Genomic DNA, 9116 nt, shown 5'->3' with positions numbered 1-9116 from the left:
CACAATCTGATCTGTTTTCATCAGTTTAGTGTTACTCTGACGCGAAGTCTTGCAATGGTGATCATATCAAGTTCTCGATCGTCCTGGGAGATGATCAGCGCCCCACAGCAGAGAGGATATGCCCAGTCGTTGCGCCAGACTGCTATTTGTGTCTCTCAGTCCAGGAATTATTCTGGCAGCTCGCCGCTGTCCTCTAAATACTGTCTGTTTTCAACGAGGATGACTCGAGCTGAGCACAAGGTGGGGACGCTCCTGTGAGTTGTACAGAGGAAGGATTATTTTCTCAGACTTCATCACGAATGCTCCAGTCTATGTATGAATCCTGAAAATAGGTTTGCCTTTTTTTTCCTGTAGGTTTTCTGCAACGCTTGCTGGCTGTCTGGCAGCGTTAACACCGTGAGCGTCAAGTCACCTTCGACAAAGGTGTATCATCCTCAGCGGACTTAAAAAAGAAAAGAAAAAAAATACAGCGTCATTGAGCGCCTTCCTCCGCCCAGGAGAAGCCCACCTTTCCTTGCTCTCACTTGGAGTGCAGCCACGAAGCTGCAGTAGCCTGTGAAACTGGTCTTGGGGTTGTGTATGAAGATTATGATAAATGTCTTTGTGTCTGTGTGTCTTTTTATATGTCCACTATTCGTACCTCTCTCTCTCTCTCTCTCTCTCTCTCTCTCTCTCTCTCTCTCTCTCTCTCTCTCTCTCTCTCTCTCTATACGGTCACCAGATGACAAAGTCACTCATATAATTCGGCTTCTTGTAAGTATTTCCATATTCATATTAATTTCTGAATATTAGAAAATTCACAAAATCACACAGAGATTTTTTAAGGTAGTCTCTGGAAATGAGATGTCTGTGGAGTGGTGGAAATAAGATGACTTCATTCTGCTTTCCCAAATGTGCTCCGCTAACTGCCCAGGGTTCCAGAGGTAAGCATTATCCTCCTGTCGCTCGACTAATCATAGTGATCGCTGGAACATCCCTTCCAGCAGGCAAGCACCGACGAACGTGGTCTCGGATTTTTCCAGCCTCGTCTCTAAAGGGCAGCGAATAATACTCTTTTTGTCCTTGGAATGTGTCTCCTGGCCGGTTGAGTCCATGGAATGCTACCATCTGGTCTCTGGAATACAGCTATTGGTTGGTCTGGTCTCTGGAATACAGCCATTGGTTGGTATGGTCTCTGGAATACAACTGCTGGTTGGTCTGGTCTCTAGATTGCAGTAGCTGATCGGTGGTCTGGTTTCTAGAATGCACAAGCCTGACGGTATAGTCCATGGCATACAACAGCTGGTCAGTCTGGTCCATGGAACGCAGCAGCTGGTCGATCTGTTGTTCTCTTGAGTGGAGCAGCTGGCCTGTGTGTCGTCTTGGACAGCACCAGCTCAGTTGCGCTTGCTTGCAAATCAGATCAAAGTCACACACCATAAACATTTCTTTCAACTGATTGACCAGGGAAGGTTGTTGTTGTTGTTGTTGAAGTGCCCTGAGGTCGTGGCTGGAAGGTCCTAGTTTCCAGCACTCGAGGCACTCATCCTCTCATGCGAGTGTGTGTTGGGGGGAGGAGGGTGTTCATGTGGGTTGCTTGGGTGCGCGGGTGTGGAGATGCGTTTTCTTGGCGTGGCTGGAGAGGATATGGATGTTGTCTAATTCCTCATTCGAATGATGTGTGTTGTAGGGCAAGCAGACAGCCTGAGTGAAAGCACTAATTACACATGAATGAACCCCGTGTAGCATTCATCGTGTTAGTAAAAGGAGCGCTACTCGGATGCTGCTTGGAATCGGAGCAGGTTTGTGAGTCTCCCTTACAGTCGTCGACTACTTAAATAAACTACCTGCTCGTAATCTCTCTCTGTATACACCCTCCTTTAGGGGGACCTGCGAGCCGTTCACCATCATCCAGCGTCGAGGGATCTCGTGAGATGTGGGGAGTGGGGTGTGACCTTTCCTGCTGCTGTCCTCTCCTCCCCCAAGACACGATCTGGACCTTCGTCAGACGGACGTCTTCCCCGAGGTGAACTCCGGGGAAGCTGGCGGGATTTGTGTGGCAAGTCCAGGTTGATGAGTAACACGAATTGTAAGATTCTTTCCGACTGTCTCTCCCAAAACAGACCCATGGGAAGATGTAATAGATCTTCCCAGTGTCGTCTTGTCGCTCTTCTTTTCATCTACTTTCATCGATTCATTTCTTATCCTCTTACGTTTGCCCTTACGTTTGTTCGTCTATCTCGTTTCTCTTTTGTTTAATTGATCCCATTTCTCTCCTCCCATCCTACTGACCTACATAACTTCCTGGTCAACCCTTGGCCTTTGTATCTTCTCCTGTAGTTTCCCCTCAGGATGAACTACTATCCAAGTGATTTCACCGCCACCTTATCTGAATAGCCAAGCTATAACTCTCAGCCTTATGTCGTCCCTTGTGTAATTTTCTCTCTATGAATTCAATTAGCCCTTTGGTATCGTGTCTTTCCCGTGTGTTTCCATATGTATATATAGTCTCTCTCTCTCTACTCTCTCTCTCTCTCTCTCTCTCTCTCTCTCTCTCTCTCTCTCTCTCTCTCTCTCTCTCTCTCTCTCTCTCTCTCTTTCTCCCCCGAGGTACCCTTGCAGACCTGGTCATGTTACCTCCCCGCCACAACTCGCGTAAGGGTCAAGAAATCCTCTTGTGTTGGAGACCAGTTTTTTCCATGGCCGTCTGGAAGCGTCTCCCGGGACATCTCTTTTTTTACTGTGAGTGGAAGGATGAAAGGGTAGCGACATCCCGCGGTGCTGGGATATCTCTGCTGGGATGTTTTCAGTGAAGGGATGAGAAATCCCACTCTCATACGTGGAGCTGGTTGGTAACAGACTCAAGTGAGGTGTTGATGACGTGACCTTTAAACCAATTAGAGGACGTTGGTTCTTTCCTAATCAGAAGGATGTCCTTCCGTCTGTTTCCTTAGGCTGTCAAACTGGATGTTATTTTCCATGTTTTGGTAGCCAGATGAAATGATGGGCACATCAGAACATCATCTCTTGCAAGACAACATCAGTAAGACACTAGTGGAACCCATCACACTTCGACTGGATGAGATGGTTTTCCTTCAACAGTATCGTTAAAGTGAGGAGTAATTCGGCAGTTAAGACCACTGAAGGAAAGCTACAGACACGTCCAAGAGCAGACCTCGCTGCAAGACCACGGCTGGGATCATCTGCGTGTCCGTAGGTAGAAAAGTTTACAGACAATTCTACTTAAGTCATACATTTGTTTTTTGTACTCTCTCCACACTAGTCTTTATGTATCGGACTCCCTCGCCATCACAGAAGCCTCAAAGAGAGACACAGACTTTGTTGCGGTTTATGTTTCTTTTTTGTCCAAACATACATTAGCAGGAGATAATTCTCTCAGATTACTTATGATTTTTTGCTGCTCGGACAAGGTACAGTAGAGTCTGCCAACCAATTATTATCCTTACAAGGACCCAGACCACTTTCTGGCTTAATTTCCTAAATGCATCGAACGTCTCAGGAGTCGAGCGACTGGTACGAGAACCACCTCGCCAGCCGACAGGAAGAAGGAATTCCCTAACTAATTGGTGAACACGATCCGCCTTCCCTCGCCTGACCAAGAGGGACAATGACCCCTGCTTTGGTCGCTCTGTTGGTAGTGGACATATCCTGCACCGAGGATATTTATATGATAAGAATTAGCGATTGTGCTCCTGCTGGTGGCTCGTTGGATGGTCAAAGGTCTCTTATCCTGTCGTGTGTGAGATGAAGAGATTGTTCCGCCTGGGTGGAGAGGTTGTTGGCAAGGTTTGTCGTGTGTATGTACCAGTGGTCCGCAACCACATGTACTCACTAGTGGTGACCTCTGCCACTGGGTAGTGTACTCAGTGATTACCATTTGTGTGCTACAGGGCCAGCCAGAGTCTTTCACTCGCGTTGCCTACTCTTATATGTCTCATGTCTTTACTCCTGATTTCCTGATTCTGTATCTTCCTTGCTGACTTGCAGTCTGCCTTAAAATATTGCTCTCCTTGCTGCCAGGTATGTATGATCCCATCTCGTCTCTCCTCGATTTTACTACTTGATGTTGATCAGCTGTAAGTCACGTATCGATTAATATCTGTTTAAGAATGAAATTACTCAGTTTCAGACCATGTGGCTGGTGCCTTGAATGCAAATCTATGTCAAACTTGCCATGCTTAGTACGAAGCTGAATGACATCATGAAGATACTCTTATAGAAAGTGTGTGACTGACCTCTGACCCCAACCATTGTATGGGCATGTCATTCTCAACTCCGTCCTGACCACTGTTGCCACCCGCACTCTCCTGGGGTTACCAGAGGCACTCTCCTGGGGGTACCAGTGAGAGGGTGGAGGGAGGGAAGAGCTCACCTACCTCACACTAGGTCTGAGCAGATGTTTACAGTTTTCTCTCGCTCCTCTGATATCCCGACACAGGGTTCAGTTATCTATATCCTTTTTCTCGCTGTATTTTCCGATTACCAAGTACGTATGTGTGTATACTTGTACAATATCCATTTGCGGATCTCCATGTACCGAAGACTTTGCCCACACACAGCCAGACTCCACCTTATCGAACCCAGCAAGTTCTGTATCTTTCAGTTTCACAAATTTAGTTGTCTCGGGTAATAAATAAAGGTTGGTCGAAACATTTGATTTCTTTCGGTTGGCAGGTTAAGGTGCCGCATCCTTGTTCATCCTGGGATAAAACGACCAGTAAATACGTGGTCATCGTCTCCACTGTGAATGAATGGCGGGTTAAGATGCCAGATTGACGCCATAATTCATTCATAATATTTGGTGTCGGGTCAGGCTCGTGGTGGCGTGTTGCCACTTAGTACTTTCTGCAGTGTGAGGGTCAGCTGTTTACCACCTTGTCATCTGCCCATGTGTAGATGGTCTCACATACATCTGTCTACATTTGTGTCTAGTTGTCTTGTAGGACACAGCAAGAAAATTCTATTGTCTCGTCTTGAAAATATTGTGATTTGCTCTTCTATTCTTTTCGTTGAAAATGTTTCTAATCTTTCATTTTTGACCTCCGATACAGTTTGACGGTCTCATTACTAAATCTAACAGCGTGCTGTAGTACCCTGCTGTAGCGCCCTGCTGTAACTGCCTGCTGCGGCAACTTGCTGTAGTCGCCTCGTGTAACACTGCTGTAGTGTCTATCATAACTCGTCCTCCCTCAGATTTATGAAACGAGGCTGTATGACAACCCTCTCAGCATCTCTCCCATGATTCGAACATAATATTCTCGTGTTTACCTCATCATAACCTCCTCCCTCAACCTTCCTCGAATAATCATCCACTCTTAAGTGTATAGAACCGAATCTCCCGAGCTCTTACAAAATGTAATGAGCCTTATTGACTGCACGGGGCGCATATAGTTCTGGTGGCGTTAATGGATCCTTGACCTGTTCGATGCATAGCGGTAGACAGGGTCCGCGAGGGAGTGCCAGACTTACAGCCTACTGTAGCCACTGTGTTCTTCACAAAGAAATGTTCTATCGTATATCATGTGTGGCATCCAACACCTTGTCTTCCTGAGCAGCAGCAGCATCAAACAGCTGTGCAGCATCTAAAACCTTGTCATCCTGAAAAGCATCTTCACCTCACAGCTGTACAACATCCAACACCTTGATCACCTTAGGAGTATGGATGTCAGACTCCAAGGAAGAGGATCAGAAGGGATGGACCTCACGAAGAACACTTTCTCTCGTGTCTATCCGGAATACTACAGTTCACCATCGCTTCTCCCGGAGAAAACGGGCTGAGAGTATGTAATGTGTTTCTCAGGTGAAATTATTAACAAACGAATAAACGAAAATCCAATGAGGAAACTTTAAAGAAAATGTAAGAACAAATAAATGAATGATTATCATTATCGTTATATTACTTATAATGATGATAATGATAGTAATAGTAGTAATAACGATAATGATAATAATAATATTATAATGATAATAATAATAAAAGTAATAATGATAACAATAATAATAATGATGAAAATGATAATGATAATAATAATAATCGCCTCAATACGTTGGATTGAGTCTTGTATTCAATACGCAAAAGAACTAACATCTCTCTCACAAGCATCAATAAGTACATCAGATTAGTCCTCATGTACGATAATGTAAGTACAACAAATTAGTGCTCGTGTACGATAATGCTTAGTTTGCCTTACGTGGGGTAACTTTCTGGTTTACGTCACGAGGGGTACAACTGTAGGGGTGGTAAGGTGCCCCGTGATGTGTACCAGCAGGCAACAGGTCTCATCTGCGTCTGTAGTGGTGGTGACCTTTGCTGACGACTGGAGACGTCAAAACACATCTGATTTACCAGGAAGGTTGGCTGTCCGTCTGTCTGTCTGTCTGTCTGTTTCTGTTTACCCTTCTGTTTCTTGTCCTCTCATTCCGCCTCCCTTGCCCTCCCTTTCCTTAGCTTTAAGGCCAGACCACTTCGATAGGACATTGGGTCTGTGTGGTCTGTGTACCTATGTAACTATATTTAACTCTGTCTTTCTCACTCTTAGATCTCTCTCTCTCTCTCTCTCTCTCTCTCTCTCTCTCTCTCTCTCTCTCTCTCTCTCTCTCTCTCTCTCTCTCTCTCTCTCTCTCTCTCTCTCATTGCTACTTTTGATTACTCTCTCTGTTTCACGGAGAGAGAGTTTTATACTCGCGTTGTCCCATCTCTTAACCTTATTCATGTGTCATCTCATCACCATCTTGTATACACACTACCCAGGCTCATACTACCCAGACACACACTACCCAGCCACACACTACCCAGCCTCACACTACCCAGCCTCACACTGCCCAGCCTCACACTACCCAGCCTCACACTACCCAGCCTCACACTACCCAGCCTCACACTACCCAGCCTCATACTACCCAGCCACACACTACCCAGCCTCACACTACCCAGCCTGAGCAAAGTGTGTGTTCTGTAAGGATGGTGCAGTGTGTGCCCCTCCCTCCCCCTGCGGTACTAGTACCTGCACGGTGCAGATGGTACAGTGTGTGGCCCCCTGCGATACCTGACCTATTATGTTAGGGAAGATTTCTTTGGGTCCTTGACCCTATTCCTTTCAGTAGGAGGGGCTACGTGTACCAAGATTCACCACAAATACTTGGTCTTCTTTAGCACATCTTTCTGTGTTTCTCTACTTCCCACAGCAGACCTCAGGCAATGCCTCCTTTGGGTTTGGCTGAAGAAGTGGAAGAGTCGTGCGATCAAGATGGATAATTTGAGCGTGATTATAATCGGAGGTGATGGCCCAAGGTGGCAATGATGAGTGGGAAGATGGCTGGCCTGGCTCATGAAAGGGACTTTCTAAGGCGGAGAGAAGCTTTCCAAATTACGTAACACTCGCTCCTCGCGCCAAGCGCGGTCTAAATGGCGTCCCCTGGGTTGTGTGTGGCTTATGCAATACGTGCAACACCACCACTTGAAGGAGACCATGATTAGCTTCTGTGATATATTATAAGAATGGATGGCCGGGCTGTACTGTTATGTACCCTTAGTGATACGTGGGCACACACACACACACACACACACACACACACACACACACAAACTTCCTGATGAATATCTTCAGTGACTGAAATTCATAGTTTCATTCCCATGAGTCAAAGTAACTAAGCTACAAGGTGAAAGTAATCAAGGTTCGTCCTTTCCTCGAGGATTCACCAATTTCCTCTTCATTCTAGTGTCGGTTTCTGTAAACGTTATTATGGCACATGATCTCTACCTACACGATACATAACATACGTCCTTGTTACATGTAGCCAAGGTGCGTCTTTGAATATGCATGATGGTCTTCAACTGTCATACTGTTCATATTTCTTATATTATGATCAGTGTGTTCGCAGATGATCGAGCCAGTAGGGGATGTAAGTAGCATGATTTACTGCTAATAGGCTGTTTAGGTCGACGCCCAAGGTGACGCTAGGTGACGGTTCGTATTCGACACGTATGGCATAGGGATGATTGGCTTTTAAGAGGACAAAGACGGCAGGATGTGTCATGGTGCGGCGTCACACACTCCCATATTGTCACGTGGAGTGTAAGTATGGCGTCACACTTCTGTACCATCACTTGGTATGTTTAGGTATTGCGTCACGTGCGTCACACACTCTGTCGTAGCGTCCGATGTATAAAACACCCTTCTGTGTGTCAGCACGGCGTCAAATGCGTCACCTCGCGTCTCGTCATTCGTCACATTACGAGGGAGGTCATCACAGACCCCACCTGCCTGACCTCCTCCCCTCCTGTACCATCACTCAGCATGTTTACAATACGACGTAACGGGCCTCACACGCAATAGCTGCTGAGGGCGCGACCTCTCGTCCTACAAATGTATACATAAAAAGCTAAATGCTAAAGATACGCAAACTCATGTCTGAGTGAATGAACGGCCCAACGAGAAGTAGACGAGTATGTAAATATATCATACCATTCTCACTTGTCTGGGTCATTTTGGCTCATACTTAAGAAGATATCATATGTTAATGAGGGATTTAATCCTATACTATGGAAGTCACGTACCAGCAAGGGTGCCACTATGGGTGGAGGCAGACGTCTGGAGGTTCCACAGAGAACGGGATGGGTGACGATAAGGTTATCATCCTTCGAGCAGGAACCCACGATAACGTCATCAAAGCCTCGTTCATGATGACATACTCAGGAGTGGATGTGATAGCGGCCCCTGGCCTGGCCCATCATCCCACAGGTCGACGGTACAACAGCGCTCTGGTGGTGGGTGAGGAATGTTACCGTCATGAAGAGGGTAGGTCACTGTAGCTAGGGGTCACGTCATCACTATTATGGGGTCAAATGATTACTCTCATGGGATTAAGTCATTATACACGAGTAATGACGCTTAGGGGTTAAGTAATTACATTAAGAGGTTACGTCTATATACTCAAGAGTTAAGTATGATGTAGGAATGAGTTGTTATACTCAAGAATTGCCCGTTACACTCCAGGGGTTGTTACATCGTAATGAGTTAGTAGTCTGTACCCTGAGTGTAAGCCTAATCCCATGGTAAGCAGGAAGCATAGATACTGTTAGGAAGGCTTTGAATAACCCCCCCCCACACACCCCTGTC

This window comes from Panulirus ornatus, chromosome 42, assembly GCF_036320965.1.
Source record: "Panulirus ornatus isolate Po-2019 chromosome 42, ASM3632096v1, whole genome shotgun sequence".
Taxonomy (NCBI): Eukaryota; Metazoa; Arthropoda; class Malacostraca; order Decapoda; family Palinuridae; genus Panulirus; species Panulirus ornatus.
Note: the sequence above shows the minus strand (reverse complement) of the source record.